Source organism: Ornithodoros turicata, chromosome 1 (assembly GCF_037126465.1).
Source record: "Ornithodoros turicata isolate Travis chromosome 1, ASM3712646v1, whole genome shotgun sequence".
NCBI classification, from domain to species: domain Eukaryota; kingdom Metazoa; phylum Arthropoda; class Arachnida; order Ixodida; family Argasidae; genus Ornithodoros; species Ornithodoros turicata.
Window position 1 is genome coordinate 39,437,070 of NC_088201.1, and position 20,101 is coordinate 39,457,170.

Genomic DNA, 20,101 nt, shown 5'->3' on the forward strand with positions numbered 1-20,101 from the left:
TTGTGCACGGAAATCAATGTTATAAATGTGCAAACAAGGAGAGTGACGTTAGCATACAAACACCAGGGAGGGTCGTGTGAGAGAATGGTACTTAAACGCACATCCTGTTGCTTAGGTGCGTATCAGTGGCACTGATTTTAATCAGTAGTTTATTCAACCGTCTCTACAGGTTCAGCAGTATCAGCAGCGTCTCTACAGCAGTATCATGTAGTATCGAGATACAAGCCGCTGGATGAAGCATCAGCGAAATCTCAAATTTGAACTTGCAACGCCCGTTCTGCAGCCCCGGCCAAAATGTGAAATATGACAAACGAGGAAGGCGCGTATAGCCCTGCAAATTTCAACGAAAAATAGGTATACAATGCGCCTGAAGTTAGAAACGGTGCCTTGCCAGGCACGCGAGTTGGTAATCGGACGTCATACTGCTGTAGAAACATCTCCCTCTCTCCTGTGTCCTGTCGGTACGGCAACGCATCGCGCCGATCAGAAATATGTACGGCCACGATATTTTCGCATCCAACGGCCTTGACGGCAGATGAAAAGCGCAGCTCTTTCAATACTACAGTGGATGTACCTCCAAACCGCGGCAACGCACCGGATGACTTCACGTAGTGCGGCGTGTAGGGGGGATGCCACGATATCCCACCGTTGACAATTCACCGTTTAAAATCCCAGATGTTCAAAATCCCACATTTCTAAATAAAAGCTCTAATATGAAGAATGGTGGAACGATAGTGTTGAATAATGCATATTACTGACAAACCTCGCAGTATTGCGTGATTTTGGCGTCGGTAGAAGACATTGTCGTGCATAAAAGCGAGGTTTTTGGCGACCGTTGGGCTTAGCATGGCGGCCACATCAGAGCAGCAGAAATGGTTAGAATTTGGTTAGGTTAAGTTTAGTTTTTTTTTTAGGTTTGTCTTTTGACGGTTCAGGTTGAGACGGCTCCCCATAGCTTGGCTCGCGCGCAACGCTACGCTAGCGCCGTTTGGGATTTTGAACATATGGGATTTTAAACGGTGGCATTTCGGGATATCCCCCGTTCCTAACATATTCGTTGGAATATAGCTTTTCCCGGGGAAAAATTTTCGTGCTCTCACGGTAGTAAAACGGGCAAAATGGGATAGGAACAGAGCTGTGGCTGGATGTACTTCTCTTTGCACTGCGGTAGCAAGATGAACAGAAACAGGAATAAGCTCTGCATTTCCTCCTGGGATGCAGGTCCTCATAGCTGCGACGAAACTCTCCGTGCTAGAGTAGTGCGAGAACTGCAGTTCAGTAATAATTAGGGCCCGGAATTTTAGGCATTTGGTTATAAATGCCTATAAACGCCTAAATGCGACATGTTCCGGGTTGCCTGCCTTTTTATCGACTCTATTGAATTGTATCATTTTTTTAGATGCCATAACAGCCTTTTCTAGCGGTACAAGTGCGAGTGCACCTTTCAGGCTCATGCTGAGTCCTTCATTTTGCTTTGCTTTTCCTTTTATTCCTTTTTGCGTTTGGTTTCCTTCAGTACCTTGGTTTGCTAGAAGGGGTTCATGTATATTTGATCAATCGACTTGGCCTTCCTTAGCCTTTCAAGATCTCCGAGGGCGGAGAACTAAAGGTATTATTCAGTATAGCGTGGTTCTAGGCCGCCTCAACATTCGTGTACCAGAAGTCAAAGCTTGTACGGTACCACAGCCTTTAAACGGGCAAGTTTTCCTGGATGGAGCATCCTGAAACACCAACAAAGCCAAAAAAGCGTGCCAATTTTTGAATTTTAGTGCCCATTTGGTGTTTTTGAGGGCCTAAATGCCTGCCTATTTCCATTGTTTTTAGTGCCTAAATTTGTGGCCCCTAGTAATAATTCTGTTTACATGCACGAGGCCCTTCCATGCTTTTCATGTTGCATGTTATGCAATGATTGTGAAAACATTCTGTAAAAAAAAAGGAAAAGAAACAGAGACCGTAACGAAAATGTGTTGTACCTCATATCGTACAGGATAAGTATTCTGGACATTCCTTTCTTTTTACTTTGTGGTCGGATTCACGTCGATCGCTACAAACGCGATTGACCTAAACATTGATTCACACTCTGTACACTGGGAGTTGAAAGAACGATCCGTTCCTTTTATTCACCACCCTTCATTTAATTGCAGGTGCAGGATCTTGAAGCCACCTCAACATGCTAGGTGAGTAGTATTTTCAATTAACGCTTCTTTGCAAATTCAATTGTGCAAGGAAGCCGTTCATACACATACGACTTCTACACGTTGTATGTATCTTTTAGTATGTAGTCTGTTTATTAAGGTAGCTACTATTGTATCCAGGCTGTTTCTTGTATGCCTTTTTTACTTTTCTTCTACTTTTTTTTTTCTTTTTACGGCTAGTAATTCCCCACACGATTTAAAATTGGAAGGTGCCGTTGAGGTATCGTGATCTAAGCTTTGTCACGCTGAACCACAACGCGGTCAACTAATCCCTGTGAAATCAACGTAATCTTACATTGAACAATTTTTAACACGGATTTTTAAGTAAATTAAGACATCAAAATGGATTTCTGCCTTCCCCTCTATTTTCCCCTTTCAATCGTAAACTATGAGTACAGTTAGGGTTATCGTAGTGTCCAGGTAGATTCCGCTGTATTGCCTCGTTGTCAGCCTGAAAGCAAACCAGACGATCCCTGATCAAGTTCGTTTTGTGTGACTCATCTGACTGATGCCGTGAAGTAGAAAATAAAGAGACACAAGACAGGTAAATGTCAGGCGACAGGTGTCGGGAGTCAAGTGAGGGGGAGGACCGGAAAAGCGAGAGGGACGCTGTCATCTGAGTGTAGCGTGGGAAAGAGAGGGTGCCCGTGGCGTGGACACCTGAGCCTACCACGGGCATCCCGTTTCTTGCGTTCAATCTCTCTGTGTGCGAGCAGCCACAAGTTGTCTCACGATGCACCGCTTCAAACAAGCACCTTGAATTTCACTGTAATCGTCGCACTTGACACTGTCTTGACGAGCCGCAAACGGCATCGTTGATCCCGTTTGCGGTTCTTAGAGCACGCCAGCACTGGGCACGAAGCATGGTCGATACATGGAAGCGATCAGGACGTAACCTTGGTGAGCGCGCCCCGACATCGGGATAGTGTAGGGTCACAAAGCTTCGGGGGAGGGGGGGTAGCGTGTCTCACTGCTGTTGGTCTCATTTTGTAACATAACAGTCGCGCATGCTGTACTTCGTCTACTGCTCTTTTGCATTTCTGCGAACAATCCGGGTGAGTTTCCCGTGCTAATGTGCAGTCTTTGAAAGGGGAGAAACGACGTATTAACATCGATTGCGCTTTTAATCGGCTAATCGGAAACGTAAGCTCCGGTACGCACAAAGGTAGGCAAACGAAGGTATCCTTTGTGTAAGTACAAAGACTGAACTTTTTGTTGTCTACAGGGACATGGTTGCGGATAATCAATTGACTCACCGAACTCGCACGTAATGCAAACAATAAGTTACGCTTGTAAGAATTGTAAGTCCGTCTCGTCAGACGATATCATTGGTTGGACGTAGAAGCAATACGCAAGCTATTAGCTGTCTGATGTGTACTTGATGTGGGGTAGCATAAACCCTTATTTCAGGGAACTGACCAGGGGACAGAACACAGACCGGTGAGTTTGAGTTGGCTTCCCAAGGTTGAGTCAGGTTTTGTGTTGCTCGCCCTCTGTTCTGTCCCCTGGTAAAGTTTTTTTTTTAAAGTCGGTGATATGCCGTCCAACAGAACAACAGCTGGACAACATTTGGGACGTCTTACTGAAGACGGCAAATATAGTATGAACCAATATTAGACTAGACACCCATTGGAAGAGGCGTATGTCAATATAGTATCTCGAAAAATATTGCAAATATTACAACTTAACTTCAATAAAAGCTTTTTTCATCGCACGTTAAAGAACCCTCAGGTGGGCAAAAGCAATCCACAGACCGACCGCTGTGGCGTCGCTCATGATCTCAGTTGTCTCGCGACGTAAACACCCAATTATTAAAAAATTATTCAATAAAAGCTTTCTTAAACTGGATAACGCAGCAGCGGCGTCCCTTGGGGAGCTATTTGTGATTAACGTTTGTGATAATTGATATATTGGTGAATAATTCGGCATAAAGGTTTTTACGACGACAAACGCTTTGATCCAGTAAGCGAGTTCGATTCCCTCCACCAGGCAGTCGCTGACTTTTCGTCAACTGCTGACTTTGAGAGTAATCGGACCCACCGCTCGTTATGATTATTCTTTGCTCTGTTTGCAGCATTCGAGCAGTACTCAAATCGTATCGAATAACAAATACAAACGTCATACGGCTCCACGAAGCTCTTTCTCAACTTATACGAGTCAACGAAATTTCGGCTATAACGCGCAAAATTGTCCCACACCATCAACTGCGTCCTTCCCGTGGTGCACTGCAAAGAAACGCGGGTGCGATTCGACGCGCTCACTATATGATTACTATGAGCGGACCGAGTACTGACACTGCGAGAAGTGAACCCAGTCAGCCCGTATTGAGGCGCGAACAGTCCTGTTTCCATGTGTGAACTTGGTCGCTTCGGTTCAGCCCTCTCGTGTAGGCGGCACCCATGAATGTTGCTCGGTACAAGGTGTGAAATCCAGAGGGAGAGGAAGACCTGAAACACAGCCGTAGAGTGGAATGACCGGTGGCGAGCGACTCCTCTGGTGACCTCGATTGATGGCGGCAGATCATTCGCGGTTGCGTGGGCAAAATGGCTGCTTGATTCCAGAAACTGCTCTCGGCTTCCACAATTTTTTTTTTTATTATTTGCCTTCCAAACTTAATGTGGCCTGGGTTTCCTCGTTTGCTGGAAAGAGATCTTTTTGCCTGTCGGTCGTTTCAAATTTACAGCTTCAAAATTGGCCAATTGGGAGCAGAGAGGTGATACTAGTAGTAGGTATATGTTATGCAGTTCACGGCGGCTCAAGATCTGCCATCGTGCGTGATGCAAATGCGAAGCTTTAAATTGCATTCGTTAAGTTATTTTCGTAGTTTGTATTCCTGTTTATGCCGCTGTTCTCAACAGGCTGCTGTCAGAGTGGGCCGATTGTTTTGTACACGAGATGTCTCGGCCACCTGCTCGCCTGTTCGGGTCGTGAGCGCGGCGAAGCTATCTAATTACACTCAAATGAGGGTGAAGCTTGCTGAGAAGGCGTCCCCGCAATAATGCCAGGTGGAACCTACGAGGTTTTCGCGCTGGCTGCTGGAGCCAGCTCTGAAGTCGGTCATCGAATCGTTTCCCTGGTCATTTTGCAGAGACGAACAGGAACAAGTACGGTTTCGACCCAATTGTGCGTGTCCATTGACGAAGCTGTTGACAACCAATCCACGTTCTGCCCTTGTGAAGGTGGCTTTTGAGTTGCACCTCCGCTGGAGGATTCTTGGCCTGGCCGTTGGTAGGCGGAGCAACGTACGTTTCGATAACGGTGCGTGGCCTCTAATCAGGCCCTTGCTGTGCAATTCGTGCGTCGTGGCTTGCTTCACCGAGGTGAAGAGGTAGACGTGTGTTGCGCTCTTCAATTTTGCGGCGGATCGTTGAACCCCGCTTTGTTCCGGCTAACATCATGCTCTTGCATTAGGAACATTTAAAGTAGCACGGTTTTGTTTCGGCGTCCAGGCAGTGGCATACGTGGAGTTAGGCAAAAAAAAATATAAAAAGAAATCGATGTTTTGGTTCCTGCTCGCCTCTCCACACCTCTCCGTGCATGAGTGCACAGAGAAGCATACCATGCTGAGACAATGGACTCGCCGTGATCTAGCCGATCGTTGGCGATAAGTAGAAACAAAACGCCGGTTAGTTGGAAGAACGATATATCCAGACTTGGGTAATGAGTTACACGTGACTGCAACATGTTTCAGTGACGATTAACTTTTCTGGAAAAGTGACTTGTAATTGTAACTAGTTACCACTTACTGATGATAACTTCGAGACTACTGCTCAATTGTAACAGGTGCGTATATGATGGAATTGCGATCGGGCAGTACAAACCCTAAAATTTGTTTGAGAGTTGCATTAACTCGTATTGCGTTTCTTAAAAGGTGACTGTAAAGTAGCTAAATTCCTCTAACACGTAACTGTAGCTGTAAGCACGTACTATGTCGAAACAAGTAACTGTAACTAAGTTACTTTTTTTGCGTGTGTGTTGCAAACGAGCTATAACTGTTACTATCTAACTTAGACGTGACTGGAGATATCTGCAAAAAATAAGTCCCAGGACGAAGTGAAAGAAAAAAAAAAGAAAAGAAAGAAAATGACCGCATCTTTTAACGTCTGTTAAACGATCCTCTTTCTTCCTTCTTCTCCCTCCGTAACTGTTACTGACGGACCTACACGGCCGTCGAAGGTGGTGGGCCCTACAAAGCTACCGCTTTAACAACACGACAGGAAATTTCTAACCATCATTCAAAAGCCTATCGCTCGATAGGTTCTGGCGTGTTGAAAATGGGAGTGTATGCCTCTTTGTAGCGCTATGCATTTATGCATAGTCATAAATTGCTGCGACTAAATTGCTAAAAACCTATACCCAGCTTTCTCCTCTAATCAGAAGCGGTACCGGTATAGTTCATTGCCGACACAGGCTACGAACCAAACAATCTCGCACCTGTACACGGGTCCGAGTGCCTGATTTAATCTGCGAGTCCATATGTACTGCCTAATCACTGACGGGCGTGTTTAACCTCGTTGTTGGACTGGCTGGCATCAGTAGAAATTACTAAACTGGCGTCTTTCCTTTAGAAGCGTTGCGGTGTGATGCAATAAAAATCAGGTCTCCGGAGATTTCGTGTTCTGCAGTTCCCGAAATACTACTTGGGCGCGTATATTACCATTGGCAGGCACTCAACTTCGACTGTTTACCTTTGCATTTTTGTGTGTGTGTGTGTGTGTGTTCCCTATCATTATGCAACAAACTTCCCGTCTCAAATTTCTAATAAATGAACAACGTCCGGCTTTCCCCTTTTCGTGGCTTTGCATCTTTAGTCTGTTTATATCATTCACGTATGAGCGTAGCCGGTGCTTGTGGTGTTTATTCCCTTGTCGAAAATGAAACTACCACCACTCATCTTCTTCGGCGTCAACGCGACGAGGCTGGTAGCACGTTGTTTCACCCGTACGCCTCCTTTCCGCCGCTCCTCCTCTCGCTTGCCCTTCTCCGCTCACGGCCTTTTTTTTTTATGCAGTTAATTGTTAGCCACATGCGTTACAGGGCGACCACGCGTTGCCGCCATATTTTGGCGCGTGTTTTTCTTCCTTTTTCTTCTCCTTTAATGACAGTGACGAGACACGTCAAAACCTTTCCATGCCGCATCCGGGATACCTCCGAATGGCCTCTCATCATCATCCAATCCTAATTTATTTGTTCTTTTTCTTTCTTTTTTTGCAACGTGGCTTTTCTTGTTTTCTCTCTCTTTTTTTTGCACTTGGTCTTCTGCTTTGTTATTCTTATTCTACTTTATTATTTTTTAGCACTTCTACCACAGGGTGGAGAATGACCGGCCGCGAGGCGGTGCAAGAGCTGTGAGGACCCGTTCTTTTTCTTTCTACCTCTGCTATTTGGCGCCTCAAATTGGTTATAATACGGCATGCGTTTTTGCAGATATAATTACAGCATTCGCCTTCGCCGCGGCGGCTTTGCTTTTCCACTTTACCTTCTGTGGATACAGGGCAAGGACGAAGAAAAAAAAGTAGAAAATGACACACAACATTTATAATTACAAACCCCTCGCTCATTTTCCACGCTGAAATTCTAGCTTCGCTTCTGCAAAGACGCTTTTTTTTCTTTCGTGGAATTTTTCTTTTCCTGCTCCGAGGATGTCTACGTAGTGACGGACAGACAGAGATGAGATGTGGACTGAGCGAACCTTTTTCTTTTTTTCATGTTACAGCGAGGAAGATTGCAGTCACGTGAAGGAAAACTATATTTGCGCAGTTCCGAGGGCTATTTTGCGAGACATGATTAGATGCCGTTCGAAAAGAACTCGCTGGTGGACATCCTTCGTGTCTTCGCAGAGTCTTTGTTACAGCACTAGGTATTCAGTCGCACGCGCACTTTTTTCTTACCGCAACACTATAAGCCTTCAAAGCGAACAATGTCGCTCGCTGTGCGTGTGGGACTTTCAGGCAACACTGAGATTGATTTGCTGACGCCTATGATTTCTGAGAACGTTTGCGCTTGATTCTTCACTTTTTTTGCAATCACCTCGTGCAGGAAGAAACAGCAGGGGGCTGAGCAAAATCCAAGGGTCTCAGTCTTGGCTACGCAAGAGGGCGCAGCGAACGCTCAATGAACCATAAATTCTGACCAGGAGGTTAATTCAGCGAACCGCCCTTGCGGTATTTTACGACTACCGCCACTTTTTACCGCTCCCTTCTTACTGCTCTATCGTTCTTATGACTTCCGAAAACATCGTCCAGAGGCAACCGCCCATGCGGTTCGAGAGAGTTGGCCTCGGCGGTCCTCTTTCTCGGGAACATCGCGTTAGCCATGACTACTGATAAGACACGAACATATGCGTTTCGTAGAATGTGCCAGCCTCGGTTATTTATCCCCCTTTATATATATATATATATATATATATATATATATATATATATATATATATATATATATATATGACTTGAGTTTTAAAGTTATTTCTTGTTGGACTGTTGTGTCCTAAATATCGCACGTATGGTAGACATCACATTCAGAGTCTACAATGGCTGCCACTGTTACCATTTCCTCGGTCCTCTATTCCCGGGAACTCTCCTTCGAATAAAACGAGAGACAAAACAGACCTCTTTACGCGGTTAGGCCCACAAAAGGAGGACACATCTCGGATGTACTCGTGGAAAAGTAGTTTGCGTGGAAAAGTGGCGTCGAAACACCAACATAGTTCATGTATAAAATACGTACGGCAAGTTTCAGTTGGGAGAAGGCAGCAGCACCCTTGCAGGAAAAGTATGGAATTCCACTAGGGCGCCTTTTTGTATTATTTGTCGAATCGTATATCGCCAATTAATCCAACTGGCAGACTTTGGCTGAAAGAACGAAGCAGTAAAATGCCGTGGGGGCGTCCAGAGCACTAATTGGCGCTTTGCGGATTGGAGACTCATAATTATTGCAGTCACGATTGGAATTGACTCCTCCGACCATTGCACTCCGGCGACGCTAGGTATCAATATTATACTTCTGCGCGCTTAATTTTTCTGTCTTTTTTTTCTCTCTGTAGCTAGCCGGGCTCATGTAAGAGGAAAGTGGTCAGCGCTACATCGCCGTGTTTTATGAGTGCACGTATGAACGCGTGCTTTCCCTGCTAATGACGCGCTACATAGGAAATGGAACGACTGCGTCTGTGCTCAACAAAATGGCCGGGAGGATAATTTGGGTACTCATTTTTTGCATTTAGTCGCTACGTAATGTAGGCGCAAAGTAAACAAGACCTTGCAAACTTTTCTTCCGAAATCTCGTACACTTTACATAGCCACTTATTATTACTTTGGCATCTTTATTGCCGTGCGTATTTTTGCTCCGTTAGCCTGGTTTGTGCGCGAGAAAATGTTAAAGCGATGGAGCGCAATGCGTTCCTTACGCAGAGCAAGTTAAGTCCATTGTAGTGGGTAGCTGTATGTACATTGTCGGTTGACTGCGTGTCGATGTTCCCAAATTTATGATCTTGGACTGGGTGAAGATGGGGAAGCAACCGCAGGGGAGTCTGGGGTTGGCGTTCCATTAGCAGCCTTCACTGTCCCATCTTGACTTCCCCCATACTGGTCGTCACGCTTTAGTCGGCTGACATTTGTTACCCTCGCCCTCTCTTTTCTGCTTCGCTGTCGCCATCTCGGTCACAACTTCTGGACTGCATCTCACTTTTAGAAGCATGCGATGCACTCTTCCTTCTGGGCCGCCATCAATTCTTATTTTTACATAAGACAGCACCCCAGGAATAGCGGATAACCACAGGGCGTTACGTAAACTCCCGCCGTCTACTCTTGGTCTAGGTCATAGTCTGGGAGCTGTGCAGGCTCTAACGAGGGGGACTTTCGAAATGATGATAGACCTTCAGTAATTAGGCCTTCTGCCTGATGGTGTGCCTGTCTTCCTGTCTTTGCGCTCATGATCTGGAATAGGCAGAATAATTCAAGTTTCGCTTCTCTTGGTCAAGTGTGGTAGTGTTGGGCACACAAAGGAAACCCAACTCGGCAAACTTGGAGCAGTTGCGTGCATGCATTGGTACAGTGCTGGACAAAAGTTTACGGAACACGCTCAGGCGCATTCTTTCCTCCTAGTGACACGCTAGCAGTGAAAGGGACCGCACGAACTTACAGACATGTGCCTAGGTAACCCAGTCACGTGTTTGCAAGTGCGTACGGTACCATTCGCTGCTAGCATGTCACTCAGAGGAAGGAATGCGCCGGAGCGTGTTTCGTAAACTTTTGTCCAGCACTGTACCTATCACTTCGATTGCACTTGCTCGTACGCTGGTACTAAAAATAATAATCACTCGCATTGTGAATCTTACTAACATCATGCTCACGAAGAGGTATGTGGACTTGCTGAGTGAAATTCTTATTGGAAATAACGGGTCTCAGTTGCAGTCACGTATCGCTAATGACTCGTCTGACCTCGACAAGATACGTGGCTCGGTTGAGGCGAAAAGACAATTTTCCCCCAGGACGCTACTAATTATCGATACCACCTTCCTGTCCGCTAATGTACAAAACCCAGTATAATTCTGAAGTAGCGTAGCCACAAATTTATTCTCTTTTTTTTTTTTTCCTACAGGGTAATCGTCCTGAAAACCGAGTATTCTTTATGTTTCTGTGGTGCCTACCCCGTGGAACACGCTAAGGGATCTCTACATGTGTCGTGCTTCACCTGGGAATCCTTACGAATCACCTGACATGAGAATGCTGAACAATTGAGTCTGGGAGATGTACTGTGCAGCTTAAGAGCTAAATTACCTTTAGAGCACAAGAGTATCACATTTTTCGTGAGACATAAAACAGTGATCAATAGCCACAGTAACCAATGCCACCCGACAGAGCTCTGTCCACTAATCTCTAAACCGGTTAGCTGCTCGATAAGGCCACCACATGCTTCAGCTGAAGTCGTTCCCATTCAAATGCTATTGACGGACGCGCATGAGCAATGATGAAGCTGGTCATTGAGTTACATGTATTGCTCGCGAAATTACGCCAGCGATAAGAGCTTTAGTAGTGTAGCTTTAGTAGGTTATTTTTGTGCCTATGCAATTCGGAGTAATGTACCATTCTCGCATGTACATATATACGTGAACGCATACATAAGAACGAAAGAAGAACTGCTAGGAGGAAGTTTGGAGGGCCCAAACTACTTATATCAGTTCTACTATCAGTTACTATCAGGACTACTTATCAGTTCGTCATACAGGGTGTCCACGCCAACTGTGGCAAAAATTTTAGAAAATAGAGAAATACCTTTTGTTCAGTTAAAATAAATTGCGGTACACAATAGGTGGAGTAGGCCACCTTATGGCAGCACTAGCAACATTATCGGGAATCGTTCTCATTAATTTTGGCTAATGAACTTTTTAATCATGAAGCATAGAACTTGCCGTTGCCGTATTCAGAAAAACGATCGAGCCAATATAACGCGGACAAATGCCTCCGGAAATAAAGACTTATTTGGTGGTCATTTTCGTGGCTCGCCAGAAGCGCGCTTTCTCCCTCGCTCTTATATGCGAGGGAGACAAAAGGCTGCCGCGGTACAGCGGCGAGGAAAAGGTTTCACTGACAGAACTTTAACTTGCAGTTGTGTTTCTCCCTCGCATTTGAACAATGAGTGCTGCTGGTGGAGCAGCAAAAATGACCACCAAATCTGCCTTTATTTCCTGGGACATTTTCTCGCGTTTTATTGGCTAGTTCCTTTTTCTGAAAACGGGAAAAGGAGCAGATGTTGGTATTGCGCCGAACATCTATATTTCAGAATTAAAAGCTTCATTAGTCAGAATTAACGAAGACAACGACCCAGGAGGTTGCACAGTGCGGCCATAAGTTTGGCTCACTTGACCTAGAATATATCGCCATCTATTGTTATTGAAAAAGAAAAAGGGGCATTTTCCGATTTTATAAAATTCTCTCCCTAGTTAAGTCCGGACAACCTACATATCTCATAAATGAGCTGCGAACAACAAAAGTAACAAATAATCGCTTTAATGATTTAAAACGTTGTTTATACAAGTACAAGGGCTGCATACGTTGCGGCGGAGGCTCCGCGTTTTTGCAAATCAACAATATGCACAATCGCCGCTCAGTATTATTGTCGAGTCAAAAGCACACGGAGGAAATAATTCCCGATCCGCCATCTGTGACCGGCAGACGCAGGCGCAACCTGTAAAACAGCTTATTGAGCTCCGAGATACGTAAGTCCACAGGCGTATTCCCCAACAGCTTGCCACTGCTTAGTCCTGTAGATTGCAGACTGTGCGCATGACAAATAATATTGGAAAGGCGGACGCCATATAATAGCGGTATAGTTTGTTATGCGATTTCCAAATAGATTTTAAATTTGCTGAAGACCACAAATCTCAGATCACGGCCAAACCAATTACCAAACTATAAACCAAGAGTTCGCACACTAGCACGTCAGATGGGAGAAAAAAGCGAAACATCCCTCGACAACCTGGTGCATTCGTTCCCGGTTCTTGGCAAGCTTTGGACTTTTTCCGTCGGGGTTACGTAAAGGGCGTTGTCGTGGCAGCTGACTCCTACATGTGGATACGTACATTATACAGTTACCTACTGCTGTGAGCGAGTCGGTTAAAAAAAAAAGACCATAGATCAAACCTTCCGTCGAATATAAAATATAGGCGGAGGGACTCCCTCGAGAGATAGCACGCTGACTAGTTTTTGCTGCGTTATTAATTTTCACGCGGGCACGGAGATGTTCGTGCCGGATGCGATGCACCGCTGGAACCATTCGTTTCTCTTTTTTTCCTGCGGAAAGGAAACTGCCCCAGCGACCGCAAAGACTTTGGTATCCATCATTCATTCGCTTGATAAGCTTGGTTGGCTGTGTGACCGGACACGGATTTGGTCGCTGTAAGCATTGGCACGAGTTCGACAACCGACGTGGGAGGTCATCCCCCGCACCCCAAAGACAACTGTCGGTGGTGGTTTTTGTATGAGCTCTGTCCAGCTGCATCGATACAGTGCTATACAATAACGTTTTGTGCGCGTTTGTGTCGCTTTTCTCCGCGCTTTGCGGCGGATGTCGTCCATATTAAATTTCGCGTGATGCGGCTAGACGGAAGAGATTGAAGGTGGACAAACAGCCTCTTAAACATTGGACCCTAGTGGCTCCTCTTTTACGAACCTGCGTGAGATTACATCGGAGATCCTGTTTCGGGTGACCTTGATCTTCCACTAACAGAAGTCAGCCATCGAAAAGAGCGAGGGTGGCGGCGACAACTTGAGTCGTTCTCGATGGCGTCGATGTGGCTGCCGTGCGTGGTGCCCTCAACAGAGGGCGAGAGTGGCGCTCTCGCCCACAGGAAATGCATTAATGGTAATTAGCAGCGGACCACTGACCTTGGCGTTCATGCCCAATCGGTCCTGTGATGAGCAATGGCTTTGCGCATGGAACTCTGTTGATTTGCCTCGTGTGCGCTTCGAGTTTCCTGTCTCAAAGCGTGCGTGCCGGATCCGCCTGCTGCTCTTTTATGGAACCGGGGGAGAAATTAACAGTACGCGATAGAAAATGCAAGCTCGTTAGCTCACGGCGTATATTGTGTCTAATTGCCGTGCACGAAGGCTGTAGTCCTCCACTCCGCTCTGCGTTCTTACTCTGAACAGAAGGAAGATCGCACTGCACAGCTTCGGGAGCGAACTTGTTATCTTGATATTCGAGTGTCTCCAGTGGCTGCATAGGAGACGATGCCGTCGGAGTTAGCGGTACAGCCGCAACACTTTGTACACCCCGGATGCAGTTCGTTGTTATTGTATACCCAGGAACGACCATGTACGTTGACTATTTTCATTAGTCGTGCAATCATTCCAGTTAGATGTTGGGTTTTGGCGATTTTCATCCATTTACACAGGGTGTCCCAACTGAGTCGGACCTTTAAAAAACAGACGAAGCGCTCTGCGCGAGCGAAACCATCTAGAAGTTGTTTACACTCTTATTTCGCGTTCATTAGTACTTCTTTCATTGCTCCTAATTAGTCAGTTCAGTTTGCATAATTAATGAACTTTTTCATTATTGCTCTGTGAGCAAAGGTAGAAATTGGAAAGTTGTACAGCATGGCGAGAAACATCTAACCCAGGTGCTCTATCTCCCTCTCTCTTTTTTGTTATCGTGAAGAAAGAAGGGGGCCAAGTTCGTTCCTGGTTGCCCGATGCGTCAGCATCTGGCTGTTCATTCCAAGGCCAGCGCTGTACAGATCAGCTGAGCACGGTTCCTTGAGCGTACTCCTAAGGGCAGTGCGGTCGAGGCGCGCCCGAGCTACCCGAACTGCGCGCGAAGGTTGTCAACAATTTTGAATTTCGCTCGCGAAAGAAAGCCCACGCAAGAGGTACGTTGACGGGAGCGCTAGGGTTAGACGCTTCTCACCATGCTCTACAGCTTTCCAATTCACACCTTTGCTCCCGGAGCAATAATTAAAAAGTTAATTAGTTATTGAAATTGCATTGACTAATTAGGAGCAATGAAATAAATTACTCGTGAAGGGAGAATACAAGTATAAACAACTTTCAGTTGGTTTCGCCCGCGTAGAGCGCCTCGTCTTTTTTTAAAGCCTGGTCCGACTTAGCTGGGACACCCTGTAGATGTGGGCTCGGAAATCCGTAAAATGCACGCAGGTGTTCGAATGTCATAGCATGCAGATGTTCGCCTGTCCCAACGGCGCAACATATGTGTTGCTTCGTATTATATCCATGTCGTTTCATATATCCACAGCAATGCACAGACGTATCGCGGTTTAGCAATCGCGACATTTTCTTGTCTTTGTTTAACAGTGACGACAATAATACCTTGCCTGAGTTGCGGTTGCGTAGCATGTGAAATAACATTACTGCCGCAATGACTGCTTCACAAAGGCTGTTGCGAAATTATTTAATTACTTCAAACGCAATTAAAGTATGAAAGTAATCAACAGTCGGCGTCCCTACTGTTGTCGCAGATGTTGCTACCTTTCTCGGGACAATTAGGGCTGAACAATGACTTATTTATTTATTGGTTTTCACCTTGCGCCGTTTTCGCTGTAAACGACGGGTTAATTGTCGTCTTAATTGAACTGGTACGTAGCTGTAACATTTCGCAAGACAACTCTGAGAACAGCGATCAGACTGCACAATGAAACGTACTGCAACATTTTCCATTTTAGTTTCCATGCACATTCGGTGTCGCTAGGGAATAATGTACGGAGAAGCTACCTCGCTGACCGTCACCAGCAGTAAGTGAAATATGCTTTACATGACCTATAAGATACCGAATGCGCATACGCGTGTAGGAGGCTAATGGGCAGAAATCCAATTCCTGTAACGACAAGATATAATGAAGTACAATATAACGTCGCCATGCGGGTGTTCCGTAAAATTTTGTCGGGACAATAAAGTCCCGACAAAAGTTTACGGAACACCCGCCTAGCGACGTATTTATTTATCGGAGCGACACCCTATAGGCAGTGAACTGGGAGTGGACACACTGACTGAATGGTGCACGGAATACCCAGTCACCTGTCTCTGTCTGTAACTCTATCCGTTCCCGTATGCAGCAGTGGTGTCGCTCCGACGAAGATATACGCCACTCCGGTGTTCCGTAAACTTTTGTCGGCATCTGTACAACTGGGCGAAGGCATAGAAGGTATTACAGTTATGTATCGTATGCCAAACGGTTGATCCTGAACGAAAACTAGGAGACCAATTGCCCTGTGCACGAGAGATCGATCTTTCCATGAACGCAGAATTGTGTTTAGGAATGTAATGAGAGTAATGCCAGGGGTATGTATTTTAGCGTAAGGATAATTGGGGGCGTCAAAAGGGACAATGCACCCTGCTTAAGTAATCATGGCAGGGCGGAATACATCGGACGTACACGGTTTCTTTCTGTCTTTTTTTTCCCAATGTTTGTTGGCTTCTAGCGGTGTGGAAGGGAGAGAATGTGTGGCACATGACAAACGGCCATCACTTCCTATGCTCCCCTTTTATTTTATTTTTGTATTCCCCTTTCTCTATGGCGTGATTGATCTCGGCGGTTGAGGTCTATGTAGGCGGGTATGTATCCTCGGACGTGGCCAGCAAAAGATGGCTTCCTCTTCGCTTTGGTGTTCTTGTGTGTGTGTGTGGTGGGGGACAGTGGGTGCTACCACACGTACATAGACGGCGAACGAGTGTTGCAGAATAGAAGGCCGACAAAGAAAGGCGAGAGATCCCTGGGTAAAGGTTCCGAGCAAACATGCGTTGGTTCTTGTCATGCCATTAGACCCCCTGCGCGCATCGGCTCCATCCGGTTCCTATGGGGGTCATATTGGCCCAAGTTTGGGTCCAAAAACTATGGCAGGCCTTTGTTTCGGTGTCGCGTTAGCTTGCTGTTGACTTTCGCCGCGCGCAATCATGGTTAACAGTATAGTGCGAATATGGGGCAACAAGTGTGGACCTCCTTTCATAGATTTGGGGGAACTGCGCACTATGCCACGTATGATCAGAGAGAGGTAAAAGATTCTGAGTAGTTTGCGTAGTCCTCCCACTGGGACCATGTTCGTGGTCGTAGTACCCGTTAATTATGTCTGAATGATGGTAAGCTCTCCGAGTGTTGTTATGTGGATAAGTTCTGTGTTAAACGTATAATAATACCCGAGGTCAACAAATAAGCTCCGCTCCATTGTAATTCAGGTGGCCAGAAGAATGATTGACGAGCGAAGCGACTCGAGCCGTGACTCGAGCCGTGCCAACCTGCACAAGCGAGTCAGCCGGCATCGTGGCGTTGGTGATGCGATCAAGAAAAAAATGGGGGAGGGGATATATGTTTAATCCGGATAAAAAAAAGAAAGAAGGAAAATGCTAGCCATGATATGTTTCTTAGCACGCCCCCACAGACGTTACCGGTAGCGAAACTAGAAATATATCAGCGTCGACCTCTCCTTACCTCAGTAATGATACTTGTAAGCCACGGAATGGCTAACTAATTTAGCTTATTGAACGGCACAAGGCCTGTTATAGGGCTAGTGACCTCCGGGCATTGCATCGGCTTCTTCCACAAACGAAGCCTGCAGGACTCTTGTGTGCATAAATTGTTGAATCGTTGTCCACGGCGCATGCGCATTGCGAACGTTGCATAGCGCTCATTGGCGTAGTGACGGAATGGCACGCCTCACAGCAGGCGACAGAACAGCCACATTAAAACAGCAAGGCGTCGCAACACTGCGGTATTGAAACGGTACGCTTTGAACTGCACGTCGGTACGGCAAGGACCCCTCCCCCGTTCGCTCCATACGAAAAGGGCCGTGCCTTACTGCCACCCAGCTAATCCATCATTGCGGACCTCGCAGTACACTGCAGTGACGTCAGAGCGTCCCCCCCCCCTGATCTTGTTTTGTCGGAGTCCTGGCATCAACTATGTTACAGGTGACACCACATCTGATAATCCGTTTTGGTCCTCGATAAAGTAGCCCCAAACACCGTGAGGCTTTCGTCCTATCAGACGCACACAAACACACAATCGCTTTATATTGTACATGATACCATTTTTACCAAAGTGATTATGCGCATTAGGTGGCTAGGATCATCGTTCGGCGAGTAAAACAACAAGCTGCGGTATCGGCTCATTCGGCGAGTGAAAAAGAGGGCCGAAGCCGTCATGTACGGGCTGCGCTGGTGGTAACCATGGTCGTGCTGAAGACTGGGAGGTGGTGCGGTCGAACCCTACCGCCGGCTGTGCTGTCTGAGGTTTTCCCTAGGTTTTCCGAATACTTTCCAGACGAATGTCGGCACAGTTCCCCCTAAAGTCGGCCCAGGACGCATACTAATCCCCCTGTCCCCCACTCCTTCCTGCTGTCCTCTCTCCGTCTGTCCACATCTGTACGCCGCTCATAGCCACAGTTGCTTCGCGGCGCTAACACGCAATAAAAAAAGTGTACGGGCTGATGATAATTCACTAATTGTTTTGTTGCACATACACGCACGCGCGCGCACACGCACACACAGACACACACAAAAGGAATGAGGGTAGCTATTCAACTTTCCTTTCCGGAGTGGATAATTACAGCGGGGCCCAACGTAGATGACTCGGTAATACTCCTTTCTCTGTCTTCCATTATTCCTCCTGTACGTCATGCATGACACGGACCGGCAGCTTTTTATGACTCACAAGGAAATGGAACTAATGAGTTGCCAGCTAATTACCTGACTTTCTTTTTTGTCCGGGGAAACGTCTGTCATCGCTGTTGCATGACTTCACTGTTAATATCGTACCTTCAACGACGAGAAGGTCGAATGTGTTCAAAGTTTTCGGAAATGCAATACATAAAGGCTGAATGAGCACCCACGTAACAGTGATTTGGGGTTCATTACAGCGTGCGACAAACGACATTACGCTAGCAATAGCTGCTATGATGACCTGTGTGATGGAGCTATGTTGAAAACTGAGATCAAGAGTCACTAGATTCGGGGAATATTTAGCGGTCATGACAAGCGATTTTGAATTGCCAATTTTAAATTAGGCTCGCTGCAAAATGTTTGTCAAAACGTGGCTAAAACATTATAGCATCATACATCGTGTTTGTTTTACTTCGAAGGTTGTGCCTCTTTCAAAATCCTCTTGCAACTTCTTTGGCAACCTCATTACCTTGTGCTGTCGTCAATCGCAAACACCGTGTTGGGTGAATGAGAAAACGCAAAGGGCGCACTAGCGAAGAAATTTAACCGTAAACGATGATGGCATGCGAAGCTTTGACTGAGCGCGCCTGGATGCAGCGGTTAGAACCCGTCATATGGCAAGAGCTCTCCTTCATCTTTACACATGTTACGTGTCAAACATAAATAGCATTCCCCTTCCCCCGAATAGTGCACGCTTCGGAGCCGCAGGGGACGACACACACACACACTGGCAAGCCGAGGTAGTCTCCCTTTTCTTGCAACGCGCTGTTTCGTGTACACCACCTACCAGTTTCAAGTCAAACGCCAGTGGCGAGGTGTTTGGTTTCGCTCGCCGTATTCTTTGAAGCGAGGCGCGCTTTTTCTCGACACCCAGCAACTGAGGCGGTAAAACGCAAGTAGCAAAGAGAGGCAACTGGTGAGCGTAATATGCAACCGCGGATTCCGTCCCTTTGGCGCATTAATCTTCCTTAATGAAGATATTTTGTCTCGCGTCGTATCGCCCCCCTCACAACTCCTCCCCGTTGGGCCACACAAGGTCGCTGTGGTGGTGCTACCACTCCATTTTGTTCGTTGTTATCTAGTTGTAAGCGCCAAATCCGAAGAAAAAAAAAGCCGAGTTGTGCTTCCTTAGACGCCCACTAGCACTTTGTAACACGGCTCCACATCCTTTACAGCTGGCACGCTGTGTACAAGAACCAGAAAGTCACATAAAGTGGAGCTGGCTTCGCTTTCTTTTATTCTTTTTGAGAGGCTCAAGTGCCTCAAGTGCATCTAAGTTTGATGCCTCCCGAGTCCGCTAACGAAGAAAGAAAGGGGGTGACGCGAATAAAACTGGATCACTCAACTTTGTAGCCTGACGATGCGTGCTTGCGTTTTCGGCAAGGGACGGCGTTTTCGACATTGCGGCAAGGGGCAGCGATTTTAATGCGAAGGGGGTGTATTATTTCTGATAAAACCTCGTTTGCCTTTGTCAATATCCACGTGTTTGCCGCTTTTGCACCTTGAATTGCACTGCCTACCGCTTCGCAATTCAGCGATGCAATTTCGTGATCAAGGAGCATGCCCTCCATACACCAACTGTTTGACGACCTTTATGCGGTCCTTTGCTCACGTCATTGGCTTTTCTTTTTTTTCGTTCGAATCGATCGGACGTCCGATGTCAATGCGCGACTCCTCGAACATCTTGAAAGGTAAGATGCGACATTAAGCGGGTTTCTTGTAGTGCTGTTTCCGGTAAGTGGC

At 46.4% G+C, this 20,101-nt stretch overlaps 1 protein-coding gene across 8 annotated transcripts in view; it reads left to right on the forward strand.

The window, feature by feature from the left end:
- The window catches only part of LOC135378039 (zinc finger homeobox protein 4-like), a 253,994-nt gene that overhangs the window by 140,127 nt on the left and 93,766 nt on the right, over positions 1 to 20,101 (forward strand). For all 8 annotated transcript variants that reach the window (XM_064610870.1, XM_064610877.1, XM_064610874.1 and 5 more), the window contains one exon: positions 2,145 to 2,177. The gene's annotated coding sequence lies outside the window, so the exon portion shown is untranslated. The remainder of the gene's footprint in view (positions 1 to 2,144; positions 2,178 to 20,101) is intronic.